A 19,208-nucleotide genomic window follows, 5' to 3' on the forward strand; every position below is an offset into this window, starting at 1 on the left:
AAGAACGATTTAATATCCCCAGGAGTGAAATTTAGCAAGCCAATTCTGACACTGACACCATGTACATCAGATACTTTTTACGAGCTTGCGCAGCAGCTTTTTCTCTTTTCCGAAGCAGTACATATTTTGTAAAATACGAAGTACGAAAATGTTCGTTTTCGAAATTGACTCCAGACGAAAAAATTTTTAAGATACACACACACATGTCCATCCATTAGAAAAAAAAAAAAAAAAAACGCAGTTACTTTCGACCAAGGGAACGATGCATTGTACAACGGCTATATTATACAACTGTGAATAGATCGCTTCGTGTCTCTTTTGCACTCCTACCTTTCTTCGTTTATCGTCGAAAAAAATTTTGTTCGCTCGCCCATCTCTTGGCCCGGTTCTCGTTCCCATCCTACGTTAATATATTTATACTTGAGTCTCTTGTCGCGGCAACTGAAAAACTGCCATTCGTTCGTTTACCGCTGCCTTTTCTCCCGAAACAATGCATCCTCTCTTGACCGTGTTGCAAAACAGGGCATTCCGCCCCGTAGAATTCATAGCTTTGCCGCGGCGAACGGAACCGGGGGAACGTTGGCCAGCTTTGTTTTGTCGCGATTCGCGTCCGGCCGTTGGAGAAGAGGTCCGCCCGGCCGGATTCGACGGAAACGCGAGCGGCGAGTGAGTCGGTCCGTGGGCTTCGGGATTTGCAACGACGTGGCGCAACGACGGAACGCTTTAAACGTTCCAGGCGACGGCTGGACGTAGCAGAACCACGATCCTCGCAGCTTCATCCGCTTTTCGTTCGGCCATGCGTGGCCGTACGCGGACCTCGGTCAAACGGCCGCTTTGTAAACCTGTATTCCGCTCTGCACGACCATTGGTTGACATGGTTCCGGTGGCTTCTGCCATGGTTACGCGTTTCCGCTCCACGTTGCGACCTGGAATCGACGTATCGCGCTCTGTGCTGCCCGACCACCGACCAATCTGCCCATTCACCTAATCGCCAATGCAAAGAACCGGCGTTCGAACGCACGTCCTTCAAACACCTACGTAGAAATTCTGGTCCAAGTGTTTCTTTAACCCTTTAACGAAGAACATACAAACACGTACTCCGACAGTGTGCGTTTACGCGATGTACTGTGCTGAAATAATGTTTAAAACCTCGAATCGCTGTAGCGAAATTCATTAGTTTAGAGACAGGAGCTCTCGATCCTGTAGAGGTGTGTTTATGCCGATCGTTAACGAGGCGCAATTCTCGTTTCGTGAGCGAAAATTACATTTTGTTAGATGCCTGAACGAAAGGATCAATTGAGGGGTTTGGACGAATTCTTTTACCACGAGGATTGCCTTCTTTCTGCGAAACGATGTTTCGATAGTGCAAGAAGTTGCGTTGGAAACGTAATTTTAATCGTAAATTTAATTAAGTGTTCAATTGGCGTTAAAAAATTGCTGTGAAACGCCTTAGCTTAATCAACACGCGTATTACGATGCTAGAGATAGTTTAAGAGCAATAGAAACGTCCGCCATAGGAAATTTGTATGGAATTCCTTTCGGTTAGGGCGTACGAGCAGATCCCGGCGATATATCACGGCGTTGATTTTGGCCAACTGGCTGGCCGCGAATGCTGCTCTCTCGGTTTCCAACGCGCGCAATATTTTCACGTTAATTCGTTGATTCTCCCTACCAGCCACGGAGATTTATAATGAAAGTTTATTGGCGTTGCCCGCGGACGGCTACGTGGACAAACGAACTTCCAGGTGGATCACTTCGTCTTTCTTCCCCCTTCCGGCTGAACACTTCTTCAAAACTCGAAACTCGCCACTTTGTCATGCCGATTTTTCTCCAACGATTAGAAAAGCCGGGGAAAGTTGGTGCGGATTTTTACAACAAGGTTCAAATTATATATCCGAGTCGGGTAGCACGGTTGTCTGATCGTTCGATGATTTTATAGAAAGTCAAGTTGAGTTCATCATGTTTTGCAGCGTCTGCTCAGATCTCTCGTGAGTTAAAAATCCAGGCTAGAATTTTATACATTCACGTATTCTCTAATTCTTAAGTTTCATATTTCCACTTATGTTAGAAATTATCCATTAAAAATATTGTAAAATGTTTGTGCGTTGTGTTGAAATTGTACACGCTTGGACTTTGGTTTTAAACTCTTGCGCTCTACAAAAATTTGATCGATTTCAATTGAGAATGCTGTTCATCGAAATTCCAATAGTTCTCAAGCGCCACGTGATTCCGGAGTGATTAAAAAACAATGTTATTCCTGATAATTCGCCGATACAATCGCGATGAAATTTTTATTCTCTACTAATAGCGCTTATTCGATCAACCGCGAAGTTTATCATTAGGCAGAAGCCAGTATTTGACGTTTAATACTTGAGCAACGATTAGTACAATCGTGTAACAAACAACAAATAATTATCCCAGCTGACTTTCTTTCTTTCTTCTCCCCTTGTCTACCTTCGATTCGGCTGTAACATTTTTTAATTTCGTTTTCAAACAAACTGCGAGCTTTTCTGTTATCAATAACAAAAAAAAAAAAAAAAAAAAAAAAAAAAACAACGCGAAGATTGAAATTGCCCACGCGTCTGGAGATACGAACTTTTTATTGGGCAATCACCGGCCGACACGAATCAAACCTAAAACAAAATCAATTTGCGTTATTAAACAGTTGATACGAAACTCTCTGTGTTCACGGGAAACAGTGCTGGAAAACGACAACGAGTTAGCTTGATTGATATCAGTAAAAGATATCGCCCGGGAACAATTTATCCCGGTTTGTTGGATAACCTCTATCGGATTTTAAAACGTTTTCGCGGCTCGCGCTTTCTCGATTATTCGTTTCATGCCCTTAATGTTTCCTTAAAATTTGATCTGATTAATCGGTCGTGTGCAGTTTCCTGCGAGATTGAAACGCCTCTGAAAATATTGTGAAATTTTCTTTTCTTCGTTGTCGGATGCACCGTGATCTTGAAAATTGAAATTCCCTTCCTGCAACGATGTTTCCTTTGAAACTTGCTGTACAATTCTTTTTTTCCGTTTCTCGTTGAACTTTGGATGTTGTGGTTAAACGACAAAAATTCAAGAAATCCTGATACCTCGTCGTCTAACCCTATCTAATGTTCGAAATTCAATGAAACGCTGAGAAAAATGGTGCAGCAAGTTTTTCCCGAGGGATCGTTTGCAAAGAGGAAGTGGAGGCGGATCTAGCGACGAAAGAAATTTTTTAAGGCTTCTGGAGACGTAGGATTTTCATGAATAAAAAAACATCATCCTTACTTCCACGCTCTTTGCGTAACGTAAAAATATCTTTGGGAAAATAACGAACACAGGACAATCAAAGTAGGATCTTTACGCTTCTCGAATGATTCTTTTTTGTACAAAGTTATAACAGTTTAGAATATCGACAATTTTCCCTCGTTATTCGTTCAGTTACGTTCCTTGCTGTATGTGCAATTTCCAGATTTGTGCAACCCCGATTTCTAGGTGTTGCAATTTTTTCCCCTTTTTTCTTTTTTTTCTTTTTTTTTTTTTNTTTTTTTTGACGAGCTCGTGCAGTTCGCGAACGAACGAAAAACTCCGGGAGAATATTCTTGAAGCGTTTCACCGGAATTGGGAGTGGATGGGGGCGAGAGAGAGCAGAGGGTGGCAAGAGAGAGGGAGAGACCGGTGCGAGAACTAATTGCTTCGAAACAATCTTTCGCGGATTCGGTTTCTGTCCGATACCCGGTGGAAATCGCGGTCCCGAAAAAAACGTTTCTATTCCGCACGGGGGATTGAAATATTTCCAAAAGGAAGGGAGCCCTTCGCGGCAGGGAGGTTCGAACAATCTTTTTTTTTTTTTTTTAATCCACGGATACGCACGGAAATCAGATTACCCGCGTTGTAAACCTCGTAGCGTAGCAGCGTTTTTACGTTTCTCACGCAGCGCGATTTTAAATTACCGAGAGAGAACTATTTTCCGCGAATCGGTGCGATCGCCCGCGCGGACCGAGGAAATCACGCGTAACTGAGACGAAAGTGTCGTTCATTCCGACTGAAGCGAATCGGATCATCTTTTGCTTAATATACACTCGCTCATCGGTTATTAAAGGAGCGCCAGTCGTTTCATAGGATAAACGTTTCGAATCGATCTATGGATTGGAACGATCGAGCTCAACCGTTAGTCGAATTCTGTTGAGCCGAAGATCGAGGAAATTCGGATTGAGTTTCGGAAAACGTGTCGTTTTGGTCGGACGAGTTTCAACGAGTTACGAGAAAGAAAAACGATCGAGAGAGAAAGAGAGAGAGAGGGAGAGAAAAAGAATTTCACGTGGTTTTTCGCTGATCGAGCCTGCATCCGGCGAGAGGAATCGAAACTGATCGCACGCGGATCTTTATGGCGGACCGTTTACGTGAAAAGCGGAGAAGTTTCGCCGGTGAGAAATAGATTTCTCGGCCGGGGCGAGGAAAAAATGGCAAACGGGTAAAGGGGAGAAGTCGCTGTCGGATCTTCCAGGCGTTTCGAACTTAAGCCTCCTTGGCTCGATGTGCTCAAACTTTCGTCGTTTCGTGTATTTTCCCTTTATCCCCGGAAGAGAGAGATAAAAAGTACGTGAATCGTGCGATGGCGGAGGAGAAAGAAAAACGATACGGTGTATTTGCAATACGAAAGTGGAGCGGTTTCAGTTTTGGTCATTGAATTGAAGAATCGTTTGTTGAACTTTTTATTAATTTTCTCAGTTGATTTACTAATCTTCTGTCGTTCTTTTCTCTGGATCGAAGCTAGTATATTCACTTTTCTATTCAATTTTATTTATTTTTGTCCATCTAACTTCTTAACTTGTTCCTGTCTCTAATTTTATTCTCCGTTTGTTTCGTTACTTGCTTAATTTTAATCGAAATAATTACGTGCGATCGTGCAAAGGATTCTCACTTATTCGTTATTATAAAGCAACTGAATAATATAACAGCGTACTGTTAAAAAATCCATATCGTTTATCTTTTGCAGCTAATACTCGCGATAATTCCATCATTCTCGCGATATCCGGTGGCAATGAATATATAAGATATCGCATAAATTATTAATACGTGTCCGAGTAATTCTTCGATGGTTAATAAAACTTGCAACGAAGTATCGTTCACACCCTTTGATTTCAATATTAAAGAAACATAAGTAATGCAAAAGAGGGGGGGGGGGGTCGTATACAATTCTTCGTGTTTTATCACGTATACGATCGTGGACACGTAGAATAAATTAAGCGAGCGTAGGACGAAAATAGAACGTACGTAATAAAGGTAAAAAGTTGTCGAGCTTCCTACTTCTAAAAGTAGGAGGGGGTTGACGCAAGTGCAACTGACAGGAAGTGCAACGTAGGGTCAAGAAGAGCGTAACTGACGTAACATGAACACTGCGTTGAAAGCTTACATAATAAATGTGTAACTAAGATAGAGGGATATAAAACATCTACCAGTGAATTATTATCTTACTTCGCGAACCTTTCTTGAATTGGTAACATAATTATACATTATTATTACAGAGTACGCAGAGTTCCAAAAATTTCTAAAAAAATCTAAAATTCTACTCTTCGATCCTTCGTTATACTATACTTTCGACTATTTCGAAAAGTTTCTTTAAAGATTCCTACTCGACTAGACAATGAGTTCAGTGATCGCTATAGTGACGGAATTGTTGAATCTAGCCATTCAATGGCTACGATATAATTATTCAAACTACATTCGCAAAGAAGAAAGATCGGCTAAAATATCCGGAATGAATACGATTTTAATTTGAAGCAATTCCGGGCGAGAAACAAGACAGAAGGAAACCAAGAATCAAAGGAAATTCGTACGGACATTGAAACTGGAACGTTTCTGACAATTCTCGATTGTGTCATCCGCTTCGTCGAAAAAAGAACTGAACGGGACAACACTATAGTCAAAATCACTGGGCAAGAAGCACACTCCGGGGTGGAAGGTAGAGAACGGAGAACGGGGGTGTAGTGACGCGACGGAAACGAAAACCATGAATCCTGTCCGCAGTGTCAACGTCGTTGCCGGCCAGGCAAGTTTTCTCTCGCGCTGGCGGGCGCGCACGTTTTCCAATGAAGATCCCAGCTGCGCGATAAAGTTCATATCGCCGGCCGACCGGCTGCCAACGACAGTATCTTCTTCTCTTCTTTCCGAGCGGAGAGAGCACGGCCGAGAGATATAGAGAGCGCCTAACTCGCGCCAGCGAGCGAGCGAGGCGAGAGTTCAAGAGGGGAACGATTATCGCGAGCAGCAACCAGGCGAAAATTGAAATTTGCCCTCGCCGATCGCGGAACAGCGAACAGGGCGAGGGTGGTGAAAGAAACGGAGCATCCAGCGTCCATCGATTCGAAATAAGTTTCGTTTTCGATAACGGTGAAACGAGAATGGACGAAGTAATGAGTTCTGAAATCAATCGTCGTGAATGTGCATCCCCCGGGCGTTTATTGAAAGTGGCGCGGCCTGGCAAGAAGACGTTTCCCAAATGAAAATATGAGTTCTTCTGAGCCGTGGATTTCTCATTACAGGAAATGAGAAGCTCGCCGGAGAGAGGGGGCGGAACTGTCTCTGGCATCGAGATTAATTGAAAATCATCTAGCTCGAAACCATGGAAATTACAATCCAATTTCGCTGCTCGATCAATCGAAAATCGAAACTATTTTATCAATCTCCCACTGATACGCGTTGAACAAATAAATAAATATCACGAGCTCTTTGTTAATTTCTGTTCCCAGCCACGCGTTTTCCTCAGTGCAAATTGTATGAAAAACTCTCAGTTCTCGTGAAATCGTTGCTTATCTCCGCTCCGTTTTCCTTGCCAACGTTCGTTAACCAGGGAGACCGGTGGAAATTCGCCCCGGCTCCGTGTAACGCGTACCAGCGTCGTAAAAATTCGAGCTCTCCTCCTCGAAGTTTGGTGCTTTCGGCGCGGAGCCGACGTCCGCGTGTTTACAAAGCGGTCGCTGGAAATGCGGGACGAACTCGGTGCGCCACTTTGTCGGGCGTGCATATAACGTATCTCGTCGCGTCGCGAGCAAAGGATAGTGGCGATTTTCATTCGGTAAAAAGTCAACGCACCTTCCGCTGAAATTTCCATCCGCTGTCCGAGATGAAACTTCAAACTCGAATATCACAGGATTATTACTGGAAGAGCAAGGAAGCGATTCACGAAGATTCCAATTCCTTTGATTTCTTTTCACTGCTCGGATATTTAAAAAGATCGAGTTCGAGTAATTGTTCTGGTCGAGAATCATTTAAAAGAAGGTATATACATCCGCTTCGTTTAGTCGTCGTAAAAGTTGACCGAAAGCAGAGATTTCGAAGAGCCAACGAGGCAACTAATCAAAAAGTCGAGGGTAGTGTTGCACAGAGTTTTCTTGAAAATTGGAAAACTCTGCAAAGTAATTTTAAAATCATAAATAAAGCTGGTTTTCCTTCCGACGAGGTAGAAAGAACGAGAGAGAGAGAGAAAGAGAGAGAGAAAGGGAGGGCTTCTTCCGGATTCTCGAAAAATCACGGACAACGTAGATCACGCTGGACCGACTACAGTGGCTGTTGTCAGCCTTTTAATTTAATTTAAACTCTAGCTTAAACTCTAGCAAACTTCTGCTCTAACGAGCGAACGAAGATCACGGGGAATAAACTTTGCTACTTTGGCCATTCCCCCCTCGCCCCCCGATTTGGTATCACCGTCTCATTTATGCGAGAAGATCAAAGACAGGAGGCAAGTTGGACCGCGGCTTAACAAATCGATCCTCCGGAACGATAATGGCTGGTTAATTAAACGAAGACCAGTGTACGCGCGCTCGCTTTCAATCGCGAGTTGCTGCTCTCCAACGATTTTAGTAATTAAGTCCCCGTTCTGCGTCTGGAAATTGACGAGTCCTTTTTCGGAATTACCGTTTACTTTAGCGCGGCCAAGCTTAATTACTGGCCGATTAAATACATTACGCGATTTCCCAGGACAAATTGATCGAGCTCGTATCCCCGTAAGATCGTTTTCATTCGAATTTGTCGACGGAAATTGGAACATCGTCGTTGACGAACGAACACCCCATCGAATCCCGGTGTAACGCAACTGTGTTTCATTAAATTTATCTCCGTACAGTGAAAAATTATATTCCGTTGTGCGAAAGTGTCGGAACATTTTGTGAATATGTCACAGTGGTATGTGGAATTTTATTAACGCTTTAGTGAGGATCGATTACTATAATTATAATGATGGACAAATTTAAATATAGAGATTACAAGATACAAGTGTATATTCGATACAAGTGTATACTTCACAGACATCAGAAAGATAGTATTTTTTTTAGAACCAGTTTTAATATTTATTCTATATTTAAAATAGTTTATGTCATACAGTAATTTTAAGTTTGAATGTTATATATTTAATACCATACTCATTTCCAACTCTTAAATTTCACCAATATACAAATATAATTAATTCTCTGATTACATTGAAATTTTTGACAATAGTATTCTTCTCAGATTTTCGACCATCTCCAAATGCTGCAACAATAGTTTCTCCTTGTTTGTATGTCGAGATAGAATCAATCGCGAACGCGAATCACGCTATTGCCGGCGCATTTAATAAGTTATAAACGATATTTACGATAATTAGTTCTACTGGAAATTTGCTCGTTTTGTAATTTATCTCTCTCTCTCTCTCTCTCTCTCTCTCTCTCTCTCTGTCTCTCTCCTTCTCCTGTTGCGTATTTTTTTCAGCATACGAAATCGGATATTTGCGAAATATCGGACACCGCGAGGAAAAGTATACCGCGCGTTTTCAAGCGGATGTACCTCTAACCACAACAACACAATGGGATTCCCCTTTCAGGAATATTACACTTGAAGAACCCTCTTGTCAAACGTCGTTGCTCCGACCAATGCCTCTAGAACGCGTTCCACCGCTTGTCGCGTAACCAGCTTCACGAACTTTCACGCGAGAATGCTTCAGCCACGCTTACCATAACGTTACCATTTTCGCTCAAAGTAGCGCGAAATGTCCCGGATACCCTTCTCTCTCTCTCTCTCTCTCTCTCTCTCTCTTTCTTTATCTATCTATCTATCTATCTCTCGATACGCTCGAACGTGTGCAAACGAATTTTTCTATGGTTCCGTAAGCGATTCCATGGCAGCAAAAATAGCTCCACCTTCCCTCATCTTTGACATGAAAAGCGGCAAAGGCCAATATCTTGTGGGAACGCGCGATCGCCTCTCGCATTCCCGCTTTGCCGATTTTCCGCCGGGTCCAGATAAGAAGGGAGGCCAGCCAACCGTGAAAATACCACGGGGAACGAGCATAAATTCACGGAAATATTTCGCCCGCGAGCGCCGAGCTACACCTGTTCCTCCGGTTGTTCCGCCACACTTCGCGTGCACGTGGTACGCGGTGCGCGATTCGCTCCTCGTATACTTCGCGTACGTACGTACGTTGGGGACCTCCTCTTCCCTCCGTTCTCGCGGAGCAACGTGTCGAAACTTTCACATTTCGCGTTTCGCATTGTCGGATCGAGCCGAAACGACGCGTCTCCTTGACAAACCGACGCTCGTAAATAGGGAGAAGAAACATCGTGACTCTCGGCCGCGACATTTGTCGGTAATTTTTCTTTCGCCTCGGCGACGGTGAAATTGACGCCGCAGCCGATCTAGGCGTCGTTTTATTTGAATATTATTGGCCGCCGCGTGCGCGTTACGACTCTGCTGGTCCGCTGATATTGGAAGCGACGGTTCGAGGGACGTGAGTTCTCGAATTTCATTTATAATTTTCCGATCCTCTCAGTTGACGTTTCTTATATATGCTCTTTGTTGATTAAAAATCGGAAGAGCAATCGTCGCGTTCAAAATCTCTACGTGATCTTTACTACGTGGGAGTAGTTATTTTTTAAAATTCTCACGATCCTTTGAAACCCACAGTGAGATAGAAATGCCTCCAAAAATTCCTAGATAAGTGCATTAGCCCATTGATATTCCGCGAGTAAATTATAAAATGGAGCGTGGGATAATTCGCGAGCAGCGATTAGGAATCATATTTATTAGGCTCGAAAGTCAATTAGTGCAAGTGGTTTCCTCATTTGAAGCTGCTTGCATCGTACAATCGGTGGAACAGTTTAGTTGTAATTTAAACAGCAGTGTTATTTCGATCACAGTTTTAATAATTTTAGTTACTCTCAGCACAAATCTGCACTAATTGGATTATGAGCTCTCTATACATAATTTTATCTACCCTGTCTTGTATTCTGTCATCGTAATTAGTTAGTATCAATACAGAACAGTAAACATCTAAATCGTGATTTAATTACAATACTTGTGGACGTGTATTTTAAGTCACAAAATCCAAGTCGTGAGGCAAGCGGATTAACGTTTTGTTTTCACCAAAATTTAAGGCACTTGGAAACGAGCCGAAAGGTGACAGGTAAAACTCGTCTTTGCGAACACGCACCGTGGATTTTCAGCGAGTTTTCGATTTATCGCGACACAATGTCCAATTAAACCATCGAGCCGCGTCAGGCTGACGAAGGAAATGAACTGGAAGCGTAACTCGATGTAAGTAGAATTGGATGCTGTCTGGTCGAACGCAAAGTCAGAGCGAAGTAGGTCGGTTAGTAGTGAAACCAAATCAGGCGACAGTCAGACAAGCAGGAATAGAGCGATTCGTACGACGAAGATACTATGTAGCAACCAAAAAGTAGGAGAGAGAAAGTGAAAGAGAGAGAAAGGAATCGAGCGGACAGAAACACTGTAGTTAAACGCTATGGAACAACTTTCGCAAGACAGAGTAATTAATGCTAAAGTTGTAGCGGAGATGCATGTAAAAGTAGCTGTAACAAAGGTCCCGCTCTCGCGTGGAAAAAAAGAAGAGAGGCCGCATAATTAGTCGGCCGCATAGTCGACTCTTCGTTAATGCGTAGATAGACGGAAGTAGGAGCGTTTGAGCGAGTAGCAACACGTTAATTAGACAAGTTGAAATAAAGTTACCGTAGCTCTGGCCAAAAACGTCATAATTAACGTATGAAAGTCTAGCGTGGCGCGTGGCGAACAAAGATTGAAGGCTGAATAATTCAACCGGTTGTGTGCAACGTCGTTGAATTAACAGAAGTAGCACGGAGATGTGCGAGATGGCTCGTGTCTCTAGTTGAAAGGCCGAAAGGACAAAGAGTGATGAGAATAAAACATTTACGAGAGGAACGTAAAACGTAAAAGTAATCCGAAAGAAATGTTTCATTAATTGTCGGGTGCGTAGAAACACCATGGGTCGCCATTAGCCGAACCAGAATCGAAACACGGACTGCGAGGAGCGTGGATTAATGCTCGGCTCGCACGAATCGTTTCCCTCGCAGGACTTGCCCCTTTTCGCGTGGGCGAAGAGATTCTTCCTCCTTCTCCCTCCCCCCCCCCCCTCAGGAGTCCGCAGACTCATTATTTTTCCCTCGGTTGGTGAACCGGTCCGGGCTAAATCTGCCAGAAAACGCAAGGGTTCCGGACGACGAAGGGAAAATAGGGCCGGCCGTGTCGCGCGATCACGGACGCGATAAATTCGCGAGGCTGCGGCTCGATAAATTTCCGGCGACTACCTTTCTCCTCGATTGGGTCGAGAACACCGGGCAACTGGTGTCTGCGAATTTTTAACAACCGCGTGTTTCGCGGGAACGGGATGGATTGAGAGGAAGAGGAGAATAGGATAAAGTTGCAAGATGGCGGGATACTGAGAAGGTATAACGAAGCTGAGAGTAGAAAAAGAAGGAGAGAGAGAGAGAGAGAGAGAGAGAGAGAGAGAGAGAGAAAGAATGGGCAGGATGAAGAATATACTTGGAATAAAATAGGAAGGGAAGCCTTCTTCGAATTTATCTTCTTCCCGAGGCGATAGCACACCGAATCTCTGGGAACAAGCACTCCCGCGAGCTGGACTAATTGAAACGCGCGGCATTGTAAGTGTGTCGAGGAGACTCGGAGGAGACGGCGGTGAATTCAAATGATGAACATTGAGTGCCGTCGATTCGATCTCCTTCTCTCATTATCGAGTGTCGACATTGATTCGAGAAATTACGTTGTACAATGTAATTTCGCGCGCTACACTCAATGATTCATTTCTGTCCCGACACGAGAAGAGATGGCGTCGAAGTAACGAGTTGCTTCCGGTCACTTGTCCGAGTTCGAGAAATATACCACGATACCATCGATATTGTGAATGAACGAACGTTGTGTTGGGTATATAATAACTCGCGAGACCCTTTATTTCGAGTATCTCGCGCAGAGAAGATTCCAAGTCCATCGTGCCCGTTCCTTTGTCACGTTCTTAGCGCGTTATGTTTCTGAGAAAGAGACGGAGGATCCTACGGGACGATAACTTTGCAGGTAAAAGAAAATTTTAGAGAAAGTTCCTTCGAAATAGTGGCCAGTTGCCTGGTAATATATCCTTTAGAGGACCTTCTCACAAAAGTCGTGGTTCTTTTAAAAAAAATCAAAATTTACACGCATCTACTATTTACTCGTTTTATCGATGTAGAACGTAAAAGAGTACGAGCCGCTAAAATGGCTGATGTTCCTCCAAATGTTAAAAATCTTCTCCGATCGCACGTGTAACTCGTGCAACTCACATTCGCTTTCGTACTCGCCATCCGCGACACGACGTGTAACAAGACGGGATACAAGATCCGGGAAAATTGGATATTTAGCGTTCTCTAATTTGTTACTGTTTTACCAGCAGCGATTTCCCTAAGGAAATAAGAGGATGGCGGATATTAGTGGCACCGACACGGGGAGTAGCCGTCGGTCTTTCAGCGTAGCTCTGAAAAATGAACGGCGCCTCGTTTCTTTCCCTTCCTTTTTCACTGTCACAACGCTCTTAACTTTAAACTAATTTATTCATGTCTAAATGGACAGCCGGAGGATCCCGGTGCTCGCTTTAACGATCCCTCGAATCGAAAGATGTCTTATTACCATCACGGCGAAACGTATCTTTGAAAGCTTTTTTCCACCTATGAATTATTCATTTATCGATAACATTGTTAATCCACCTCCACTACCCTCCCCCCCAACCTCATTCCTCCGAGAGAAAAAATTCCTCGCGGAACGGTTTCGCGCGACTTTCAAACACCAACCCTCGCCCCACCCCCCTCCCCTCGATACTCGCCCGGGCGAAATTGTTTTAATTAGACGGTCTAATTGCGCGAGAAGGCAACGCGAAACACTCGCGACCCCGCGAGAACCGGGTTGTAAGGAGGATTTTACGAGCGTGCACGCGCCCGTGATAAATCATAATTAAAAACGGAAGAAAGAGAGGAGATTAGCGGGGAGGAAGAGGAAGAGAAATTCCGCGGCTATAGTGGTTGCTAGCGCGAAAGGAAATAAAGGGGAAGAGAGAGAGAGAGAGGAGAGGAGGAATGGGAGAAAAAGGGATGAGGATGAAGGGGTGGGCAGAGGTAATAGCCGGACGAAGAACGCGAGTAAGAGGGGGGGAAGGAGTTGCAAAAATGGCGCGCCGAACCTCGACTTGTCGTAATTTTTACGGTAATTGTTATTAAGTGTCGGTCCAACCCTCGCGCGTCCCTCCGCCCGGCCTGATTGTAATTCATGCGAGACGCTCGCGCGTTCAACGAGCAACGGAACAACAACGAATTAAAGTAACACGCGGATGAAGTCGTTGCGCGCGCCGATCCCAGCGGCCGTTTCCCTTCCCACCCCGGTGAAAAATACTGCGAGTTATGAACCGGAAGTTAAATCGAGCGTCGAGCAACTTTTAAAACCCGGCCGTCGTAAGTTTCCCCCGGCTTTCGGGAGATAGTTTTATCGTCCGATCTCAGTCATCCTCCGACGATTAAAAACGCGATTTCCAAATGATTCGTCGATTCGCTGCGACAAATTTGACGACGCTTTTTTTATTTGTATCTTTGTCGTTTAGATTCTATCGTGGATCGCGCGTCAAGTGACGAGATGAATTTTTTTCGTAGGATTTTTTGAGAAGTAACGAATATCGTAATTAGTAAATATAATATAATTAATTGTAATTTTGTTACTTGAGGAAAAAGTCTGGAAAGTATTCTGTTTCGGTGACCGTCAAAAGTTGGAATCTAATCTTGGCATCCTTCCTTATTATAATAATAATAATATTCGAAGTAATACCGATCACTCTTAATAAATGAAACGAATTTTCATTTAAACTCTACAATTACATTAATAAACACTCCAAGTTTGATCGTTATTGTCCTTGATCTCAAATTCTTGCTACGTCGGTTACTTGAAGTTCAAACTTCAACCCTCAAGATCAGTTTGAAGCAACCTATGAAAATTCCTTTCTTCCAAAACGTTCTCGCGGCAATCCATTAACGATCTCTGCTTTGGATTTTAGGTTTCGGTCCCGTCGTCAGACGCAAGCTGGAGCTTCGTTTCTCGAAACGAGAGGTAGAACGTTCGACGGCGGAAGGGTGAGTAAATAAATAGCTGATTGCTGGGGGAAACGGAGGGTGAGGGAATGGTGAAAGGAGGCGTGCATATACTATCGATCAAAAGTTTGGATACACACCAGAAACACGTATCCACGAGTAATGTACCATGAAATGTGCGGTTATTTTTTACTTTAGGAAACACGCGAGCTGACTTCTAACGGGGCGCGTGTATTCCGCGCGAACGGTCGATTTTTATTTCCGATGCGGTGTAACGTCCGTCCGGCTCGGAACCGCTTCGAAGATCGCTTGCCGAGGAAATGTAAAAGGGAAGAGGAAGCTACGAGAAACATTAACTGCTGATTCCAATTCCGCTGAGTTACTCCCGCGACGAGTTTGATGGATACGTAAGAAAACGTGAAACTGAAATTGATACTTTCAGTCAGAGATACAAAGATTTGATCTTTTCGTACTGTTTGTCGTTACAGGCGAATTTACGAATAATTTGGTGCTTGTGCAAATTTTGGAAATCAACACTTTGGAAATATTTCGAAATGTTTCGAATTTTAAATAATGAAATTTTGTATTTAAAGAAAAGTGGTAGAAGTGAAAGTACGAGTGGATAATCTCGAGAAGATATAGAATAGACAAGGAAGCGGCAGAGAGTGGATGAAACGCTTTATGAAGTTATTTCCAGACGTGCGTGGAGTGCAAGATGGCCAGAGTTAACCGTTAATTGTACTTGGCAAGAGAGAAGGTAACAAGCACGTGTCCGCCGCGCTCGATTTTCCGGCATTCGGAACACGGCTTCGTCTCGCACGAATCAATTTTTCTGTCAGTCTTCGACCGATTGAGCGATGAATCTCTAAACTGCACGCGACTGTTGAAAACTCTCTGATATTCTGTCATTCGATCGAGCGGATTTATTTCAAGATGATTTGATTTTTTCGAACTTTTCCAATTTCATTTTCGATTTGCACTTGAATCTGTATCTGAATTTCAATCATCTCGAACAACCGGGGACTCGGAATTTTTTATAGTAATTTGCACCATTGTTAAATTAAATTGGAAAGAAATTAATGTCTAGGATATAGATTGTGATCTTCTATTATAAATATTACAATTACACAACTTAGATTTTTAAATTCAAACAATTAAAGTATCACTGCTCTAAACAGAAAATATTATAACTAAAGTATCCATTTATTCGAAGAAAGAAATCACTTCTTGTTTTCAAATTTCAGATTACACATTAAACTCGAATTCGGAGTTCCTGAGAGCAAATTAACCGAGGAAGAAATTCAAAACACGAAACTGTTGCATTATCGCAACGTTGATCCCCGACTCCTTATGACAAAGCCAGAGAAGAAGTTTTCAAAGACCTTAAAAGGATTAAAAGTCCAGAGTTGGAAAGCTAGTTGGAGAACCTTGAAAATCTTAACAACCGTTCGACAACTCCGAGCTGTCAAAATCCACCAAATTCTCCGAGATCGAAGCTCGAACGATCGCTTCTACTCGAACGAGACAGCAGGATGGCGTGCGCTCGAGCAATTACCGACTGGAAACGAAAGAAAAAGATAGGAAGGCGAGACGCGTCCCCTGCGCGAATAAAATAATTCCGACCGAATGCTGATCAAAACCCCATCGATCGTCGAATTGCAGCCTCTTTCGTTCGTTACGTCGTTAGCGAGAGTGGTGTGTCCGAGCGGATTCAATATCGATTACAACCAGGAGCCAGAGGCAACCAGGAGTTTCGTAGCCGCGTTCGATTTACTTTCAATTCACTGTCCGCTGCGGCTTTGCGACGTTTCTCTGGTAATTGTTCGCGCGATTAATCGCTGTTCCGCGATAGCCGCTCTTCATCGAATTATCCGAAAATAAGGCGCGAGTTTCTCTCGCGTAGATTCGCTTTTCAAATATTCTACCGTGGGATGGGCAAATTCTGGGAAAGGGCCCAGAACTTTCCTCAGTGCCCACCAATTGCAACCAGATGTACCAAGTGCCATAAACTGTAGAGAAAGTTAGGCCTGGGACTTGGGATCGTTTTATGACGAGTACTTCAGGCCTAGCGTTTAAGACACTAAGGTATGGATGCGTTTGTATGTATGGATGAATAACGAATCTTTGGGCAGATGAAGAAGGCAGTGAATGTCGAGAAGCCAGACTGTGAGTATTGAGAAGCCAGAGAGGAGAGTGAGAAAGAGAAAAGACAGTGAGCTGAGAGTTGCGCGAAAGAGAGAAGAGAGTGAATTGTGAGTCGCGAGTTTAGTAATTAAGGAAATAGTGTTAACCGTCACTTTATAATCATTATTGAACCAACTTTCTTTTATTTAACCTAAAATAAACAACTATCCTTTAACAAAATTCCTATTAATTGGGATCTCAAGCCGGGATCTACTTTGGATATTTTCTATTATTATTATTATTATTATTTTTTTTTTTTTTTTTAATTGATAAGAGATTCTTTCTGCGAAACTTTTAAATTCTTATTAAAATTGTATAATACTTCTAAGAAGAGCGAGTTCCTCTGAGATCCTATGATTTTCCTATTAATCTACGCGTTTCTTTGTGAATCTGAGATTCATTCGTTATCTCATAAAAACAACTGAAGAAATCAGTAGCTTTATTCGCACATATTTGAAATTCAATAGATATTTCAATTTTACACGTTCGCGAATCTATTTTATTTTTGCAACACGCAAAAAGAAAATTTTCAATTTTTCTATTAAAAATGTGTCCATAAGCGAATTTCCCATCCTATTAATCTACACTTTCCACGAATTCTAGATTAATTCATCAAACTGATCGGAACAATTCGAAAAACGCAAATAGTTCTTATTTGCATGCATCTGAAACCCAATATTTCCATTTAATTTTGCACGTCCGTGAATCCACATTTTTTTGATGCAACGTACAAACTTTTTAATTTTTATATTAATGTTGTATTTTTAGAACCTCCTGCGAATTTCCTGTTAATTCCTAACCAGAACTAACTTTCCAAACTCGTGGAAATTAAAAAAAAAAAAAGACAGTAATCTTATTTGCATAGCCAATATTTTCCATTTATGAAACTTATTAATTCTTGTATTAAAAATGTATCTCCAAGATGCAAGTTCTCTTCTGCGAATTTCCTATCCTACTAATCTACGCTTGCCTTCGTGAATTTAAGATTGATTCATCAATCTCGCGGAAACAATTTAAAAAAACAACATCTAATCTTATTTGCATACATCCGAAACCTAATATTTCACATTTACATTTAATTTCGTACGTCCGTGAATCTACAATCATTTTTACGATAGAAAACGCGCTTTAAAACTTTGTAATTTTTGTGTTAAAAACGTATCTCCAAGATGAATTTTCCATCCTACGCTTTCCTTCGCCGAATCAAGATTAATTTCGTCAATGAAACTGATGCAATTTGGAGAAGGCCAGTAGCTCTCATTAGCATGTACCACCTAACGCTCGAATACTTTCGTGCGAAAGCTGCTCGCCGATTCGAAGTCGAAACACGTCCGACCAGAAGCCACTGTATTTTCTGATTGAAATAGGAATCCCCAATGAGGCTCGAGGCGTGTACATGTAACATCCCGTCCCTTGTCTAGCGTGCTATAAAAACACAACGTGCCCCGTCGTATGAATATTCTGCTTGGCCGTGACATTTGTCTTGGCTGGCTGGTTAAACCACTATACCGCGAAAACGTTGAATGTTTAATCGGGCCATATCGGTCAGCCAGCTGCTCAAATTCTTTCAACGGGCGAATTTCTGGAGAAATTCACTCACCGACCTCGAAACTTCTCTCTTTTATTAAGAATTCTGTTTTCGGTTCGCCAATTGCATTCAACCGGTAGCAACCGGTCCGCTTTTAATCGTGCAATTTTTTTTTTTTTTTTTTTTTAACGAACGACTTCGCTCCGTATACATGGAGGGAGTGTTATATCCGTGATATTTTATCCCCGATTTTATTCTTTATAATTGGTATGCATTCCACTTCTTGGCCGATGTTTAGCCTTTTTGCTAACGAACACGCATTGAAAAACGAAACGGAATGAAAATTTCTCCTCGTTGGAATCTGTTTTTTTTTTTTTTTTGACATCGAAATACGATTGAAGCGTCGGGCCTCGGAAAATCGATAATTTCCATTTCCATTAGCGCGACTCACTATGTGGAATTTATATCCGAATGATTAGCAATTCTATTCAGGACTTTAAATATCCCTTCTTTACCATCGGCTAATGAAAGTCAATTAAAAATAGCGTTCGCAATGTTACGCTCGATGCATTGCATTCGCCGTATTTATCTCGTTTTCCGGTCGAACTATTTCGTTATTCTCTCTCAGTCGGCTGAACCATCTATAAACGAGAATACAATTTTTCAATCAAATTCTGGTGTTCGTTCAAAACGCGTGTATGTCGCAAATGTATACAGCGAGATATTTTTTTAAGCGATGAATGCAACAACACGTTATTCAATTAAAAATCGTAACACTCTTCTCACGGAGATATTTCTCCGTAAAGGTTTGAAATTTAAAAAAAAATATATATACATAATATAAAATAATATAATTGAAATATAAATAACTATAATATAAAATAATATAATTGAAATATAAATAAATATAATATAAAATTAATTAACATAAAATATAAATAAATATAATGTAAAATTAATTAACATAAAATATAAATAAATATAATGTAAAATTAATTAACTAAAATATAAAACACATATATGTAACATGTAAATTAATTTTGGAGCCTAATGAGCCTAATTGATTAATCTTATCACGAGATATTTCTCCATAAAAATTTGGAATTTGG

General features: G+C 42.0%; 1 long non-coding RNA gene across 2 annotated transcripts; it reads left to right on the forward strand.

Moving 5' to 3' along the window:
* The first annotated feature begins 14,336 nt into the window (after window positions 1–14,336).
* On the forward strand, window positions 14,337–16,727 carry LOC122536388. Of its 2 annotated transcripts, XR_006308389.1 has the most exons (4): window positions 14,337–14,429; window positions 14,586–14,794; window positions 14,876–15,144; window positions 15,632–16,727. It is a non-coding gene; the product is annotated as an uncharacterized LOC122536388 (long non-coding RNA). The 2 variants fall into 2 exon arrangements; XR_006308388.1 differs by having other exon boundaries at window positions 14,586–15,144.
* The last annotated feature ends 2,481 nt before the right edge of the window (window positions 16,728–19,208 follow it).

The sequence above is a fragment of the Frieseomelitta varia genome, unplaced genomic scaffold (genome assembly GCF_011392965.1).
Source record: "Frieseomelitta varia isolate USP_RPSP 00005682 unplaced genomic scaffold, Fvar_1.2 scaffold_828, whole genome shotgun sequence".
Classification (NCBI taxonomy): domain Eukaryota; kingdom Metazoa; phylum Arthropoda; class Insecta; order Hymenoptera; family Apidae; genus Frieseomelitta; species Frieseomelitta varia.